Source organism: Bos taurus, chromosome 23 (genome assembly GCF_002263795.3).
Source record: "Bos taurus isolate L1 Dominette 01449 registration number 42190680 breed Hereford chromosome 23, ARS-UCD2.0, whole genome shotgun sequence".
Lineage (NCBI taxonomy): Eukaryota > Metazoa > Chordata > Mammalia > Artiodactyla > Bovidae > Bos > Bos taurus.
In genome coordinates, this window is record NC_037350.1 from 28,512,024 (window position 1) to 28,530,405 (window position 18,382).

Below are 18,382 nucleotides of genomic sequence, written 5' to 3' on the forward strand. Positions count from 1 at the left end.
CTTCAGAAAGCTAGATCTACAAAGGATAGTTTTGCCCTGACTGAAACTCTCAGATAGTCCTCCCTATCTCTTGTTTTTTTATATTCCAGCTGTCCCTTTGTCATAGTTGTTCCTGCACATGTTCTTATCAGTAAGTCCCCAGCAAGCCTCGGAGCAACTGGGCTGCTAAGTTCTTGTCAGTCAACAGCAGAGGACACGATGACATCCTTCACAATTTACTTCATTCTTATATCAAAACAACTGTACTTAGAAGAAAAAAATTTTTTTTGCTTTTAGCTGTAAACAAGTGGATTAAAATGACTCCACTTAAGGTGGAAGATCTGAACGAGGGGGTCTGAATTTCAAACCAATATACAACAGTCCTTGTTGTTTAATCTCTGTTAGTGGTCTCTCCCTCCTCCTCCTCCAGTCTGACCGCAGGGACTGTGAAGGATGAGATCCAGAGGAGGAGCTCCTTAGATGGAAAAGGAATGCAGGGTCACTTGACAATAGTTTTCACTGGGAATTTCTGCTTTCTCAGCCTGGCTTGGACAACGGAACTTGAGACAACTGATCCCAGTTCCCTCATATCCTGTCCCTGGTCATCCCCAAGTAAATATTCCATCACCCACTTCTTGAATTCTATTTGCTACCAGTAAGTCACTATCTACAGCTTATACTCTAAGGGTAAAAGTTACACATGGGCATGGATGCCAGAAGATGAAGATTTAGGGGAGGATCTTAAAGTCTGTCTGTTTACTACCCAGTACTTTTGTGATGAAAAGAGTCAAAAGTTGTTAGCTAGAAACTAAAGGTAAAGAAATGAAAAGAAGCTAACTTTGTTAATAGTTAATGTTCTCTCATTTTTCTCATGGACCAAAGAATTCTCAAGGGTATTTTTATTTAATAGTGACATGGTTTAATAATCAGTATGACCTTAAATAACTTAGGAAGTATTATTATGTACCAAGGGATGCACATGACCCAGACCTGACCAATCAGGGTGTAACCACATTATACCACATCTGCCTAGCAACAGGGATTGGTCCAAGGGTAACTGTCTCTGGTCCTTTATGTATGGACACAGTGAGAAAGAGATTTATCTTTTTGCTTAAGTTGTTTAAGCGGGGCAGTGTGAAGCAGGTTAAAGATGACCTTGGGTACTTTCCCTAAGAACAGAGAGAGATCTGATGACAAGTTTGCTAAGGACTGTGATATTATCTCCTAGAGTCAGCCCCAGCTCACCAAGGACAGACACAATGAGCTTGATACTCCCCTTACCTGTGCATTCCTTATTGCCTGATAAACAGTACCCTTTGTGTCTCTCCAAGGAAACAGTCACCTGTGTGTTTTCCAGTTCTATAGCGTAGATTCAGACTAGCATGCCCCCTTCTCTGAATCTTTTCATCTTTCTTTCTACAAACTCCCATGGCAGTTCTGGCATCTATATTTCATTTAATTGAGCCATCACTTTCATTAGAATAGTTTTTTTAAGATATAATTCACATATATTATTCAGTCATTTAAACTCAGTAGTTTTTATTATGTTCACAGAGCTAATGCAACAAATACCACACATCAATTTTAGAACATTCTCATCACTCCAAAAACATTTTCAAAAACATTTTCATCACCACACATCCATTATTTCTCAGCAGTCATCCCCATTTCCATCCAACATTCCCTGAGCCCTAGGCAACTACAAATCTACTTTCTGTCTTTATAGATTCACTTATTAAGGACCCATTGTTGTTCAGTCACCATGTCCTGTCTGACTCTTCAAAGAAACAGACCCATTAGATAAATGGAATAATACAATGTCAATCTTTGGTGACTGACTTCTTGCACAAAGCAAAATACTTTTTCAAAGTTCATCCCCATTGTAGCATGAATCAGTACTTCATTCCTTTCCATGGTCAAATAATATTGCATTATGTGGATATATCACCTTTTATTTATTCATTCATTCATGTGTTCATAGACATTTAGGTTATTTCTGTGTTTTGATTGTTATGAATAATATTGCTTGAACGTATGTTCCAAACTTAATAATACACTTTAATAATTATTACTTCATATAATTTTGGGAAGTTTCTATGTTTATGCCTTCAAGGTCACTGATCTTTTCTTCTGCAATGTCAAATCTACCATTACACATCTACCATGATCTACCAGTCTACCAAAGCACATCCAGTGTATTTTTATCTCAAACATTTTCATATCTAGAATTTTAATTGTGATCTTTTAAACATCTTTCATGTCTCTGGTATAACTTTTTAAGCATAAGGAGTACATTTATAGTAATTTTTTTTAATTGACTGCACTGTGCAAAGTATGGGATCTTAGTTCCCTGACGAGGGATCAAACTTGTGCCCTCTGCATTGGAAGGCAGAGTCTTAACCACTGGACCACCAGGGAAGTCCTATAATAATCTATAGTAACTTTTATTGTCACTGTCTGCTAATTCTAACATCCTGGTCTCTGCAATTCTTAACTCTGTCCCCTTAACTCACTGGGACTGCTGGGCTCTTTTAGGGCTCCTCCCTTCCCACACTGTGTCCTGGAAGCTCTCTCCAGGAAGGAAGCTGGACAATTGTCGGCCTTGCCGCTTTCGTTTTCTTATTTGTAGAAGTCACAATGCTTGTGCTGCCTGATGTCCAGGGTCTGAATACTGTTGTTTCATATATTTATCTGGATTCGTCATTGTGTAAGACAAGAGAGTAAATCTGATTCTTAATGCTCCATGATGGCATTTTCAAGCTTGTCATTTTTCTCTTTACACAAAATATCTGGGTTGTTTTATTTTCTATGTTTTATAATTTAAAATATTGAAGTTTTATGTACTATCTGTTGTTTGTTGAGGTTCTCAATCATATTGTCTTTTGCCCACTTGTACTTATACATCTCCTGCTCCCAGCTGTTCCTTTATCTTGCACCATTATTTGTGTAAATTCTTTGACATGTGACATAGGTTAAATGTCAAACAAATATATTAGCAATAAATGTGAACAAAAATGAGAATGTGGACTAAGAAATGGAATAAAACAAAATAGGTCAGTTAGTCAGAGATGAAAGTGAATGAGGAGGATATTGTCAGTATAAGGAAAAATATACTGGTTGTAGTATTGGGGGAAACAAAATCTCTTTTTTTCTCCTCTTCTTATCAACTCTATTAATTTATGTTTACTCTTAGAATATTATAGGTTTGCAAAGTAAGGAGTAAAGGGAACATTTAATTGAGTAATTGAATATTAGATTCTGTAGATATGGTCTAAGTATAAATGATACCAAAAGAGTGAGTGAGTGAAAATCACTCAGTCGTGTCCAACTCTTTGAGACCCCATGGACTATATAGTCCATGGAATTCTCCAGGCCAGAATACTGGAGTGGGTAGCTGTTCCCTTCTCCAAGGGATCTTCCCAACCCAGGGATCAAACCCAGGTCTCCCACATTGCAGGCCGATTCTTTACCAGCTGAGCCACAAAGGAAGCCCACCAAAACATTATATAATATAAAATTAAGTGTGGTAAGTACAAAGCCCACTTTCTCAACCACTCACAGAAAGCTATCTAAAATACAGACTTCTTTGCTCATCTCTATCCTGAAGTATAGAATTTGGAGGGGGAAGTAAAAGAATTGAGTATATTAAATTTTAATAAACAGGCTTTTTTCAACTTTGAAATAAAGTAGTATTAAAAAAATTATTTTTAGCGGAGGATAATTGCATTACAATGTTGTGTTGATTTCTGCTGTACAACAAGGTGAATCAGCCATAAGTATATAGATATATCCCTCCCTCTTGAGCCTCCTTCCCACCCAAAGTAGTGTAAAATTCCTAAAGGGCACTTTTGCAAATCATCTCTACAGTTTAAGTGTGCTTGTATTTTGATGCAGAAATAACTAAGTTCCTGGGACTCTTCTGGCTTCCCAATGGTTAAGACCCTGTTTCCAATGCAGGGGACATGGATTCAACCCCTGGCTAAGGAACTAAGATCCTACATGCCAAATGATGTGGCCAGAAAAAAAGCAAAAAGGAGAAGTAACTAAATTCCTGAAAAGGATTTATCCTAAGAAGATAATCATACATGTTGCAAAAATATTAATATGTGTTTAACGATGTTTCCTGAATTGTGGTTTATACAAGCAAAAGAGTGGAACTTTTCTAAATGCTGTAGTCAATATAATGATGGTGTACTCAGTCGTGTTCGACTCTTTGCGACCCCCATGGACTGTAGCCTGCCGGTCTTCTTTGCCCATGGGATTTCTCAGGCAAGAACACTGGAGTGGGTTGCCACTTCCTCCTCCAGGGAAGATCTTCTTCACCCAGGGATCAAACCCAGGTCTCCCACATTGCAGGTGGATTCTTTACTGTCTGAGCTGCCAGGGCAGCCCATTATAACAATGGTAACTGTGGATAAAGGAACACTTACTATGTCTCAGGCAATAAGGCCATGTGATTTACATGGTCAAATTGTATCCTCAAAGCAAACCCATGAAGCACCCAATTTGTGATCATTTTGTACTGAGAGAGTTTAAGGAGGTGGTGGAGTTGGGGTTGGGATTGAACCCAGGATATCTTCCCTCAGAGACCTTTGTGACCTATTTTCCACTAGTTCCCTATCCATCAGGTAGCAGGCATGACTCTGTACCCTGTGCTAGTGAACTGTTGCAGTGTTCCAGAATGTTCTATGATAAGAGGCTGCTAGGTTCAGAAGTCAGGAGGACATCAAGTGGCAATGTGGCTTAACTGCCTGAGCCACACTAAAGTCCATCATCCAGGATATGTTTTGAGGCCTCCAGTGGGTCAGGATCTGCTAGTTCCTAGAAACAGAAGGAAGAGCAAGGGTAAGACCCTGGTGATATGGTGCTTTAACTGTCATAAGGGAAATGAACATTCAGCAGAAATCATAAAAGAAGATAATCAAGAGACCTAATGGATTCCATATGACTATAATCAATAATATATAAAAGATGCAAAAAAGATATGGCATATGAAAAAAGATCAGAATTACATATTATTGTATACAGAGAAGAAGAAAGCACTCTTAGAAATTAGAAATATGATCACAGAAATAAATAATTCAATAGAAGAATTAGAAAATTAAGTTGTACTTCCATTTAATGCTACAAAATGGAGAAGAAATGGCAAGAAGGAAAGAAGAACCATAAGAGTTCTGGGTTATCAGCAAGGGATTCCAACACATTAAGAACATAAGTTTCAACATGAATGGAAAGTAGCAAATATTTTTAAAATTTCAAGAAAGCTTCTCAGAGTTTGACAGACAAAAGTTTATACTTTGAATGGTCCCAACCAAGTTCTCGGCACAGAAGATGAAAACAGATCCACACAAAGATATATCACAGGTGAAATTTTGGTGAAAAGGGTGCAAAGAAGAGACCTTGAGCACTTCCCTGGTGGCACAATGGATAAGAATCCACCTGCCAATGCAGGGGACACAGGTCTGAGCCCTAGTCTGGGAAGATTTCATATGCCCAGAGCAACTAAGCCCAGGCACCACAACTACTGAGCCTGTGTGTCGCAACTACACAGCCCACTCGCCCTTATGCTCACCCCGACTACTGAGCCCGCAAGCCTAGAGCCTGTGCTCCACAACAAGAGGAGCCGCCTCCCGCTCGTGTAACTAGAGAAAGCCCTTGGACAGCGATGAATATCCAGCGCAACCAAAGATAAAGTAAGTAACATTTTTTTAAAAAGAAGAGACTTTGAAAACTTCAAGAGGCAAAAAAAAAATCTGCTCTGGAGAAGCTAGAAAATGCTGAAGCAATGCTTTCTAAATTCTGAGGGAAATTATTTCTAACACAGAATTCCATATCAAGTCACTATGTAAGTGCTAGTGGCCTGAAGACATTTTTAGATATTTGTGTGTGTGTGTGTGTGTGTATGTGCTAGTCACTCAGTTGTGTCCAACTCTTTGAGACCCCATGGACTGTAGCCCACCAGATCCTCTGACCATGGAATTCTCCAGGCAAGAATACTGGAGTGGGTTGGCATGCTCTTCTCCAGGGGATTTTTTTTAGATATTTAGTTTCAATATTTTTCTTTACATGTTCCCTTTCTCAGGATACTAACTAGATGGAGTAAAGGGAAAGTGTTTGAGAACACCAAAGAGAGGAATATGTGAGATCCAGGCAACAGGGCAAGCCAGTAGGAAAGAGAGGCAGAGGTCAGTCTGGGATGAGGTGAAGGAGATTCCGAATGTCAGCCATGCCCAGGCGAGCAGGGAACCTGTCCCCGTGTGGCAGCACCGAGGGCCATGGGAAAGTCTGTGCAAAGAGACGAAGTTGGTAGAATATCTGATGTGCTTGAATATATTCATAAGGACTTAGGCTGTGGAGGAAATTTGGGAGTGATTTCATAATCAATACAACAGAAACTAAGCAAATGAAGGAATAAGACATTTATTAACTCCAGAACAATGTTTTTAAAAATTCAAGGGAGAAAAATTATCACAGTCTACTAAATGCTTAGCTATGAGTAGCATTTGTTTATAGGGTCATAATAATGTAGACACTGAACACTAAGCTAATAAAAATTATAAAACAACTATTTGAAGGATTGTGGTATGTTAAAGAGAGCTAATTCACTAAAAGGATACACATACAAAAACAAAGAAGGAGTATCATGAATGTGCTATTTAGAGGAACAGAAATACCAATAAGAGGAACGGATACAAAGTTAAAGAGGTTGGCTCTGGAATCAGAAATGGGATGTATGGAAGATTGGGAGGCTTCCCTGGTGGCTTAGATGGCAAAGAATCTGCATTAAATGCGGGAAACCTGGGTTCATTCTCTGGGTCAGGAAGATCCTCTGGAGAAGGGAATGGCTACCCACTCCAGTATTCTTGCCTGGAGAGTTCCATGGACAGAGGCTGCAATCCGTGGGGTTGCAAAGAGTTGAATACGACTGAGTGACTTTCACTTACTCACTTATTTCCATTAACAGGCCTTGTAGTGGTATTTATTTTTCAAGATATGTGCATATATGTATCTGATAAAAATAAAAGACAGCACAGTAGGTGAGAGCATGGACTCAAGTATTGTTCTATAAGGAAAGTCATAGAAATGGGGCACTGGTTGGAGGGGGATATGGCATCAAGTGGTGGATTTTAATGGGACCATTTTGTTTTCATTTATTTGGTTTCATTTTGTTTGTTCTAATGAGAGGTATTAATATTACAGCACATTTGTATGTAAGAATGAGTAATACAGAAGAGACCAGGAAATTGATTATTGGGGGAAGCAGGGGCCCAATCTTATGCTCAAGCTGAGAGGTGACCTTAGGTATGTGCAGGACCATCTATCATCACTGGTTGGAAGGCAGAGATATAGACAGAGAGCTTGGGGCCACTGAGATCTGTGCCCGTCAACTTAGAGCTTTGGCACCTGGGCAGCATCAGTTTATATAATAAACTAGAAGAAAATACAACAGAGTATTTCCAAGTGTGAAGGCTACAGCTATTTTTATTATCATTTATTTTCATCATTTTATAAGTTTTCTATAGTGAACATACGTTACCATATATATTATAGAATTTCCATATACATTATAATCAGAATTTTAAAAACTTGGTTTACAGTTTGAAAGGGAAGACAGATGGGTGAAAACATCAGGGACTTGGGGCGAACAGCTGGAAGTGCAGGATTGCCTGTTTGGACTCTGGTGCAATAAACTTACAGGGCTGCTTCTCCATTTCCAGGACACTGTTCTCTATGAAGGGCAAGCAGGATCTTTCCCTTCTTTGGGAGGCTAAGTCATTTATTACTATCTTGTCAACTCATTGATGCTTTTAAGAAGATGGTTTTTGAGTTTAACATAGTATTTTTACCTCTTTTCAGTGGAAGGATTTGTCCGTATACTATAGCCCATCTTTTCTAGAAACGGAAAATGGAAGTTCCGTGAAAAGATCTTTGGGGAGTTTCTGGTTTCAGTTCTACACATAAGCAGTTGGAAATCACCTTTCTGTCCTTAAGACAAGTAAAAACCTGAATGAGCTGAAAAATTACCAGTTCTTCTAGAATTCATCAAAGAGAGGAAACAGGGCAAAGCACTGCCCCCAACATGAAAAAAAAAAAAAATTCTCAGAAGTTCCCCAAAGCAAAATTTGAGTTTACTACACACTGGAAACTATTCACATAGCATTTACATTGTATTTACAAACATTTCCATAGCAGTTACAGGTATCGTATTACAGGGATTAGAAGTAACCTAGAGATGATTTAAAGTACACAGGAAGATGTGTGTCGGTTGACATCATTTAAAACGGACTTGAGCATCCACAGACTTTGGTGTCTTTGAGGGGCCCTGAAATTAATCCCCTGTGGATGCTAAGGGACAATGTAGATCAACTGAATAGAATAAGGGGCCTAGAAATAGACCCACATAAATATTGTCAACTGACCTTTGACAAAAGGCAATGCAATGGAGGAAAGATAACCTCTTTAAGAAATGGTGCTGGAACAACTGGACATCTATATGAAAAAACATCAGTCTCACACAGACTTTACACCCTTCACAGAAATTAACTCAAAGTGGAGTATAGACTTAAATGTAAAATGTTAAACTATACAACACCCAGAAGGTGATATAGGAGAACCTTGATGAATTCTGGGTATGGTAATGACTTTTTAGATACAACACCGAAGGCACAATCCATGAAAGAAATAATTGATAAGCTGGACTTTAATTAAAGTGAAAGTGAAGTCGCTCAGTCGTGTCTGACTCTTTGCAACACCATGGAGTGTAGCCTATCAGGCTCCTCCCTCCATGGGATTTTCCAGGCAAGAGTGCTGGAGTGGATTGCCATTTCCTTCTCCAGGGGATCTTCCCAACCCAGCAATCCAACCCGGGTCTCCCGCATCGCAGGCAGACGCTTTACCGTCTGAGCCACCAGATACCCTGGATAATTATACACCAGATAATTAAAGTCTTCTACAAATGTGAGCGAGGATGTGGAGAAAAAGGAACTCTTATGCACTGTTGGTGGGAATATAAAATTAGAGCAGCCCTTATGGAAAGCAGTATGGAGATCTCTCAAAAAATTAAAAATGGAACTACCACGTGATCTAGCAATTCTACTTCTGGATGTTTATCTGAAGAAAATGAAAACACTAACTCAAAAAGAAATGTGGCAGCCATGGCGATGGAGAACGCAGGATGTCCGGAACCCCGGGTGGGGCGACTGGGTGAACGAACCCCTGAGTATGAGGCTGGACCACAAGTTTTGCCAGCTGAGCAAGACCAAGGCTAGAGCACAGAGGAGTGAGCAGCTGCAGGATGAGGCCGCCGTCTGCCACCAGCTAGGGGAACTCCTGGTGGGATGGCTGTGGCCAGGCTCTGGCCTCCATCCAGCGGGTCTGCCGCTCGCTCAGCACCGTGTACCTCCAAGCCTGTGACTTAGGCCCCAGCTTTTCCCTGAACCACCAGGCGGCCCTGAGCAGCACCTTCCAAGACACCCAGTGCCTGAAGACACTGGCTCTGTCCTACAATGGCCTGGGCGACACTGCCCTAGCCCAGGCCCTGAGCAGCCTGCCGGCCCACAGCCTCCTGCATCTGCAGCTAAGCACTGTAGCTGCTAGTGAGAGTGACCCAGGCCTCATGGACCCTGGTCAGCTACCTGATCTGGAAAGGCTGCCCCTGGGGTACCTGAAGCTGTCAGCAAACCACCTGGGCAACATGGCCTGAAGAGCTCTGAACAGATGTCTCCGTCTCTGCTCCTCACTGGTCTCACTCACCTGTCTGCCCACCCTGAGATCAGTTGAACTGGCCTGGAGGAGTTCCTGGCTGCCCTCCAGGATCGGTCCCAAGGCCTCAGCTTCCTCCACCCATCAGGCTGTGCTGTCCAGGTCCTTGGGCCTGGGCGTCTGGAACAAGATTATGGTGCAGCAGCTGTCTCTGCTGAAGACCGTGATGCCCTCCTGCCAGCTGGGCCCCAAGGGTGCACCCTGGACCGAGGCCCCAAGCTCTTCTTCAGGTGCCTCTGACTGGCCAGCGCCATGCCCCGCCCGCCCCACCCAGTCAAGCCTCTACTAAAGGAAGCCCTTCTGCCTGCACCTCCCTCCGCTGCTGCTATCTGGAAGGCAAGTGGGAGGCAGAAGGCAAGGTTGTAAAGCCTAGAGCCCTCCTGGAAGTGAGGATGTTACTGAGACAGGTTCATCTGCCCAGTTAGCAGTGAGCCAAAACTGCAACATGCCAAGGTTGGTAGCAGAAAAAGGATTTAGTCACAAGGCAGCCAAGTGAGGTGACGGGAGGACAGATCGAATGTTTTCTTCCCCAAAGGCCAGGGGCTTGCGATATTTCCAGGACAAAGAAGCAGGCCAGGGGAATTCCCTGGTGGTCCAGTGAGTAGGACTCAGCACTTTCTCTGCTAAGGGCCCCGAGTTCAACCCCTGGTGGGGGAAATAAGATCCTACAAGCCAAATGCCTGTCTCCTCCTCCCCCACCCTATCCCCCAAGCAGGGTGGTCTTAGGCACAGGAAAAGGACATTGGAGGCACGAAAGAGGTGAGGTAATCTGCTCTTCAGAGCCGCATCTGAATTACTTGCTTCTTCAGGGACCCATGTTAAAACATGGTGGTGCATGACGGGGAAAGGGGGCTCTGTTGTCAAAAGGTCATTCATCAGACACCTGTGCAGGGCCAGTTTTAGTATGAAACATGGAAATTTTTGTGTCAACAATTAAAGGCAGCTTGATAAGAGGGGAGAAAAGAGATGTCCACCCCCATGTGCACTGAAGTATTGCTTACCACAGCAGTCAAGATATAGAAACAGCCTAAGTGCCCATCAATGATTGAACAGATATGAAAATGTAAGAGGAATATTAGTCTGCCATATAAAATAATGGAATCTTGCCCTTTGTATCATGTCTAATGTACAATGGTGGGACGGGCATAACCTTCATACACTTTAAAAAAGAATTATCTATTTATTTTTGGTAGTGCCGGGTCTTCATTGCTGTGCAAAGGGCTTTCTCTAGTAGTGGAGAGCGGGGGCTTCTCGCTGTGGTGGCTTCTCTCGTTGCAGAGCACAGGCTCTAGAGCATGTGGGCTCCAGTAGTTGTGGCCAGTGGGCTCGGTTGCTCCGCAGCACATGGGATCTTCTGCTAACAGGGATTGAACCATGTTCCCTGCATTGGCAGGCAGATTTTTAACCAGTGGACCACCAGGGAAGCCTCAAACACATTTAAAAGGGGAGAAATGGGAGGCACAAAGAGTCATTGGTCCGTAGCAATGTTCAAATACAGCCAAAACCAAAATGACATTAGTCATTCTTTTTCCATCTCTCATTCCCAACCTCCACACCTACTAACTGTACCCTCTTCCCATGTTAGGGGAATCCCAGACTTTAAGTGCCCTGGTTGAAGGCAGAGACTACCTCCCTCCATATGAGAGGAAAACTTGCTTCCCCAACATTCTTGCAGGTGGACACAGCATAAGTCCACAGTGAGGTGACCACATACTGACTCTGGCTCAGGGTGTGGTGACATAAGCTGCAACAGTGAAGAATGCATTTGGCAAAGGTGGCACCCATTGGCCAAGAGAAGTAATGAAAGCAGTCCCAGCCCAGTTCTGGTTCAGTGGTGTGAGTTGTGATATCTGCGCTCAGCTGAGGCCAGTGGGTCCAATGTGGGTCCCCACCTAGGAGGATTGTGGATTCTGTTCCTGGCTGTGTAACTTCAAGCTTATTCTGTGGCTTTTCCTGAAATGAAATGAGTACACATATACACAATTCTCATTTATGTAACAGAAAAATTTGTATTCCGTTGTTTACACTAAGGAATGAGTGAGAAATCCATTTAGGTAATAGTTTCAAACAGCAGGATTCATTGATTTTCATTATTTTGAGCTGATAACACTTCTTCAGTCTTCCACCTGGCTATGTACCTCAGGGTAGAGAAACCAACATGCATCTCTAGCCCTTTTCTTCCCAGGAAACTACAACTGCTGAAGTGTGGATTTAAGACTCCTCCCCAATTCGAGTGCTCTCTGATCACTGACCTCAGTTGTTCCCAATCTGGCTGAGCTCCCGGATTGCCTGTGAGTCCCTGTGATCACAGGTTCTGGTGGGACAAGTTTCTACTGAAGGGAAAAGGACAAAGAAACAGAGAAGATGACCCATCCAACCAGTGACCACTCTGAAGCCCACAAAAGACTCAGAACTCACTGGAGAGGGCTCATACCTCTTCGTATCCTTCTCTGGTCCCACTAACATCAGACTCAGCACAGCAAACATGTAGATGCTGGAAGATTCTCAGTGCTTCCGTTTGTTTTCCTGTCTCAAACTTTAAGAATCTTTTTCTTTATTAACCCATCAACCCTCATGACATGAATTAGAAAAAACAAATTCACATCCAGATTCTTATTTTCAGTATTTCTCAGTACAACATGAAGTTAAGACAAAGGTAGAAAGGGCCCAGCCCCACCTCTGCCGAAACACGGGAGTCCAACAGGGAGGTGAACACAGCTCAGGGTGGGGAGGGGGCGCAGTGGGCAGGGGTCACCAGTCTCCCCATCTCCTCATGTTATGCTAATAGGAGCACAGATGCATTCAGATGCAGCTGCAGAAAGAGGGGTCAGGGGATCTGATGTCACAAAGCAGGACCGAGCATCACTCAGTCCCCACAAGGCAGCTGTCTCACATTGTTAGAGAAAAGAATCAGGAACCAGTTCAGGTCAGTCACGTAAGGGCTGACATTCTCCACAGCCCCCCACATGCCCACATGTCCCACTCAAAGATCTCTGCTGCCCAATGTGTCCCCTCTGCCCCAATCCCCCTTCCAATTTAGATTCTCCATGGTCTCACCTTTAGGAACCGTGAGAGACACATCAGAGCCCTGGGCACTGTCACTGCCTGGTGGGGAACAAGACCAGGACATGGTCAGAACCCACAGGAGAGAAACTAGAGAAGGAACTTTGAGGAGGGTGAGCCCCCCATGGCCTCCTGTCTGCACCCTCACAAGGGTCTCAGGAATCACCCCCTCCATACTTACTTGAAGCCTGGGTGTAGGTCCGTCCTTTTTCACCTGTGAGAAGAAAATATCACGTGAGAGGCCCGGGAGAAGGCTGAGTCATGAGACCCTACAGGAACCCCTAGTCCTGGACCCCAGAGAACTTTCTGGAACTGTGGTCAAAACTCATGCTAGGATCAGGAACACAGAGAAGGGAGACGTGTAAGGACGGGGCCACCTGCCCTCCTGGAGGTCTGTCCTCAGCAAGGACCTCCCTTCTGCTGTTCAAGTGCTGGAAACCTGGTCCCTAACTGGAATTAGGAAGGTGAAAATTTTCTCTTTCATTTTCATACATGCTTTAGAAAAGCAAAATGTTAGCATCAGCTCCAGACTCCATGCGTGTGTGGGCATACTTTCCAGTAACAGGCAGGTAAACTACCTGGGCTTGAAACCCCCACTGAGACAAGAAAACTCAGATCCCTCCCTCCCTTCCCTACCTGAGCGCTTCTTCCTCCAGATCACAGCTCCAGCCACCACAGCTACTACGAGGAGAACCAGGCCAACAATGATGCCCATGGTGAGGAAGGGGGTCTGAGGAGGTTCTGTGGAGGCAAGGGAAGAGGCCCTGACCTCAGGCTTGAGTCCTGACCTTGCTGAACTGAGTCCTGAAGGGCTCCTGCTTTATCTGAGAGGACACTCCAGCCCCATCCCCCTCCTTACCCCATCTCAGGGTGAGGGGCTCCTGAAGCCCCTCGTGCTGCACATGGCACGTGTATCTCTGCTCCTCTCCAGAAGGCACCACCAGGGCTGCCCACTTCTGGAAGTTTCCGTCCCCTGAGGCCTGGTCTCCACAAGCTCCATGTCCTGGGTCTGGTCCTCCCCATTGTGCTGCCAGGTCAGTAAGATCTCCTCAGGGTAGAACCCCAGGGCCCAGCACCTCAGGGTGACCTCACGACCAGAGATGGGGTGATGGGTCACATGTGCCTTTGGAGGGTCTGAGGAAGAATCAGAAAAGTCATAGTTTGTGTTACCTCCATGGGTCACTGAAGCAGCATCATGTGACCATCCTGAGAAAGGACAGAACAGTGATTTTTTCCCCAGCTTTACTGAGGTATACTTAACAAAAATTGTGCACATTTAGAGTGTACTACATGTTGCTTTGATATATATGTACACTGTGAAGTTAATTAATATATTCATCAACTTACCTTATGTGTGTGTGTGTTTGACAGGGGTGATGAGAATGATTAAGATCAATTTTAAAGTATACAATACAGAATTATTATTAACTATAGTCACCAGGCTGTACATCAGATCCCCAGACTTATTATGAAATTTTTTTACCCTCTGAGCTATGGAACGTTTAGGAGCATGGTTTTGAAAAAAGCAGCACAAGAGCTAGATAAATTCCTCAAATCAGAGATCAGGGATGATCTACGTTAGTCCTTGGAAATTTCTCCAATGAGAGACTAGAATAGGAGCTCTAAAAATGTGAGGGGGAGAATACAGAGTAAAGGTCCTGAGTCTGGTGAAGGCTGAATGACTCAGGAAAGCTGAAGTCAGGGGGTTCTCAGGGTGAGAACAGGCCTTGAGAGAGAAAGTCATGGATCACAAGATGGCGGCCAGGGTCACAGGGCACCGCTGACCAGCTATTTCAGGGATGGTTTGTTTCCTGCTTCTTCGTCAAAGACACTGGATTCCTTGATTGTCCTTCAGAGAAGTGGGGCCACTGGTGACTGTCTTGTACAGAATATGAAAACCCGGGCGGATTTCCTCGCTCTCGGGACAAGAACCTGGGGCGCTGCTCCCACAAGGACACCACTTTCTTCTCCTCGTGGGAAGCCAGCTCCAGCCCGAGGGGAGATCAGGGCGGCCCCGCGCCCCTCGTACCTGCGCGCAGTAGCGTTTCCTTCCCGGTCTCCAGGTATCTGCGGAGCGACTCCACGCACCGGCCCCCCCAGGTAGATCCTCACACGCGCCGCATCACCGGCCGCCTCCACCTTGCGTTTGGAGATCTGAGCCGCCGTGTCCGCCGCGGTCCAGGAGCGCAGGTCCTCGTTCAGGGCAATGTAATCTCTGCCGTCGTAGCCGTACTGCTCATACCCGCGGAGAAGGCTCCCGTCCGGCCCCACGTCGCAGCCGTACATCAGCTGGAGGGTGTGAGACCCTGACCCGCCCCGACCACCCGCGGTGATTAAACCCAAACTGAAAATGAAACCGGGTCAAGCCCCGCCGGTTCCCCCCGGGTGGGGGTCGGGTGTGTTCCGCAATGTTGGGGTGACCCTCGGACCCGCAGACTCGGGCGACCCCGCCGGTCCCTGGGGATAGGGGTCGTGACCCGGACCCGGGCCCGCGTCGCTCACCGGCCTCGCTCTGGTTGTAGTAGCCGCGCAGGCTGTTCAGGTTCGCCCGGAAAGTCTGTGCGGCGTCCTTGGCCTTTCGCGTCTCCTGATCCCAATACTCGGGCCCCTCCTGCTCCACCCACCGCGCCCGCGGCTCCATCCTCGGATCCGGGGCGTCGCTGTCGAACCGCACGAACTCCGTGTCGTCCACGTAGCCGACGATGATGAAGCGGGGCTCCCCGAGGCCGGGCCGGGACACGGCGGTGTAGAAATACCTCAGGGAGTGGAAGGCTGGGGGCGGGGAGGGGTGAGACCGGGCCGGAGCTCCTCCCGGCGCGGGTCCCGGGTCCGAGGTAACGGACCCGGGAGGGAGGAGGGGGCGTAGGGCCAGCGAGATGGAAGCGGTCGAAAACCTGTCCGAACTTTGAAAGGGGTAGAAAAGAAGGTCGGGATGCAAGGGAGGGACAGGACGGGACCCGGGGAGGGGGCGGGTCTGGGTAGGGGCGTCGGGGTTGCTCGTTCCCTGGGGTAGTGCCCTAGACTCCCGGGCGGTCCCCTCGCCCCTCCCCGCAGAGGCCGTTCCCTCCCGACCCCGCACTCACCAGCCAGGGTCTCGATCAGGACCAGGATCCCCGAGAGCAGCTGGAGGAGGGTTCGCGGCCCCATGACTCGCATCCTCTGGGTCTGGGAAGAAGCAGCGTCTGGGCGGGTCGGTGGAGACTTTATAACCGGGATCCGCTGATTGGTTTTTCTAGAAACCGGGCACCTAGTGGCAGTGAGAACTGGAGCCGCATCATGAGGGTCCAGGCAGCAGGGCTAAACACAAGTTGTGAGAGATTCAGTGAAACTCGAGGAGAAGGGGAATCCCCAACATGGAGCGTTCCAGCCCCAGACACCGCCCTTGATCCTGAGATCCTGAGCGGCTTGCCCTCCAGGCACCTGGGACTTTGCCCTGATCCCTCCCCTCCTGCTAGGTAGAATGTTGAAACTACCCAATAATTGCACCCATCTCACACGCTAGCAAAGTAATGCTTAAAATTCTCCAAACCAGGCTTCAACAGAACCCGAACCCTGAACTTTCAGATGTTCAAGGTGGATTTAGAAAAGCCAGAGGAGCCAGAGATCAAAGTGCCAACATCCCCTGGATCATCGAAAAAGCAAGAGAGAAAACATGTACTTCTTCTTTATGGACTATGCCAAAGCCGTTGACTGTGTGGATCAAAACAAACAGTGGAAAATTCTTCAAGAGATGGGAATACCAGACGACCTGAGCTGCCTATTTCAGAAATCTGTATGCAGGTCAATAAGCTACAGTTAGAACTGGACATGGAACAACAGACTGGTTCCAAATTGGGAAAGGAAGCCTGTATATTGTCACCCTGCTCATTTATCTTACATGCAAAGTACATCATGTGACATGCTGGACTGGATGAAGCACAAGCTGGAATCAGATGGCCAAGAGAATATCAATAACCTCAGATAAGAAGATGACAACCACCCTTATGGCTGAAAGCAAAGAGGAACTAAAGAGCCTCTTGATGAAAGTGAAAGAGCAGAGTGAAAAAGTTGGCTTAAAGCTCAACACTGAGAAAACTAAGATCATGGCATCTGGTCCCATCACTTCATGGCAAATAAATGGGGAAACAATGGAAATAGTGGCAGACTTTATTTTTGGGGGCTCCAAAATCATGCAGATGGTGACTGCAGCCATGGAATGAAAAGACACTATGGAGAACAGTGTGGAGATTCCTTCAAAAACTGGAAATAGAACTGCCTTATGATCCAGCAATCCCACTGCTGGGCATACACACTGAGGAAACCAGAAGGGAAAGAGACACGTGTACCCCAATGTTCATCGCAGCACTGTTTATAATAGCCAGGACATGGAAGCAACCTAGATGTCCATCAGCAGATGAATGGATAAGAAAGCTGTGGTACATATACACAATGGAGTATTACTCAGCCATTAAAAAGAATACATTTGAATCAGTTCTAATGAGGTGGATGAAACTGGAGCCTATTATACAGAGTGAAGTAAGCCAGAAGGAAAAACATAAATACAGTATACTAACGCATATATATGGAATTTAGAAAGATGGTAACAATAACCTGGTGTACGAGACAGCAAAAGAGACACTGATGTATAGAACAGTCTTATGGACTCTGTGGGAGAGGGAGAGGGAGAGGGTGGGAAGATTTGGGAGAATGGCATTGAAACATGTAAAATATCATGTAAGAAACGAGTTGCCAGTCCAGGTTCGATGCATGATACTGGATGCTTGGGGCTAGTGCACTGGGACGACCCAGAGGGATGGTACGGGGAGGGAGGAGGGAGGAGGGTTCAGGGTGGGGAACACATGTATACCTGTGGTGGATTCATTTTGATATTTGGCAAAACTAATACAATTATGTAAAGTTTAAAAATAAAATAAAATTAGAACAACAAAAAAAAGAAAAGACACTTGCTCCTTGGAAGAAAAGCTACAAGCAACCTAGACAACATATTAAAAAGCAGAGACATTACTTTGTCAACAAAGGTCCGTCTAGTCAAAGCTATGGTGCTATGGTTTTTCCAGTAGTCATGTGTGGATGTGAGAGTTGGACCGTAAAGAAAGCTGGGTACTGAAGAATTGATGCTTTTGAACTGTGGTGTTGGAGAAGACTCTTGAGAGTCCCTTGGACTGCAAGGAGATCAAACCAGTCGATCTGAAGGGAAATCGGTCCTGACTCTTCATTGGAAGGACTGATACTGAAGCTGAAGCTCCAATACTTTGGCTGCCTGATGGGATGAACTGACTCATTGGAGAAGACCCCTGTGCTGGGCAAGATTGAAGGCAGGAGGAGAAGGGGATGACAGAGGATGAGACGGTTGGATGACATCACTGACTCGATGGACATGAGTCTGAGCAAGCTTCAGGAGATGGTGATGGGCAGGGAGGCCTGGCATGCTGCAGTCCATGGGGTCACAAAGGGTTGGACATGACTGAGTGACTGAACTGAACTGAACTCCCCTCCAAGAGCTCTTTGTCCCACTGTCTCCCTGAGTCCTAGCTCTGGGGCTGTTTGTGATTTTGATTAAAATATCTATACAATCTTA

General features: G+C 45.4%; 1 long non-coding RNA gene and 1 pseudogene across 1 annotated transcript; both read right to left on the reverse strand.

The window, feature by feature from the left end:
* Positions 1–10,901: 10,901 nt before the first annotated feature.
* Positions 10,902–15,984, reverse strand: LOC101905956 (BOLA class I histocompatibility antigen, alpha chain BL3-7-like; annotated as a pseudogene).
* On the reverse strand, positions 11,731–12,277 carry LOC132343678 (uncharacterized). Its single transcript, XR_009492635.1, has 2 exons — positions 12,176–12,277; positions 11,731–12,074 (listed from the first exon to the last, which is right to left on the reverse strand). It is a non-coding gene; the product is annotated as an uncharacterized lncRNA (long non-coding RNA).
* Positions 15,985–18,382: the final 2,398 nt, after the last annotated feature.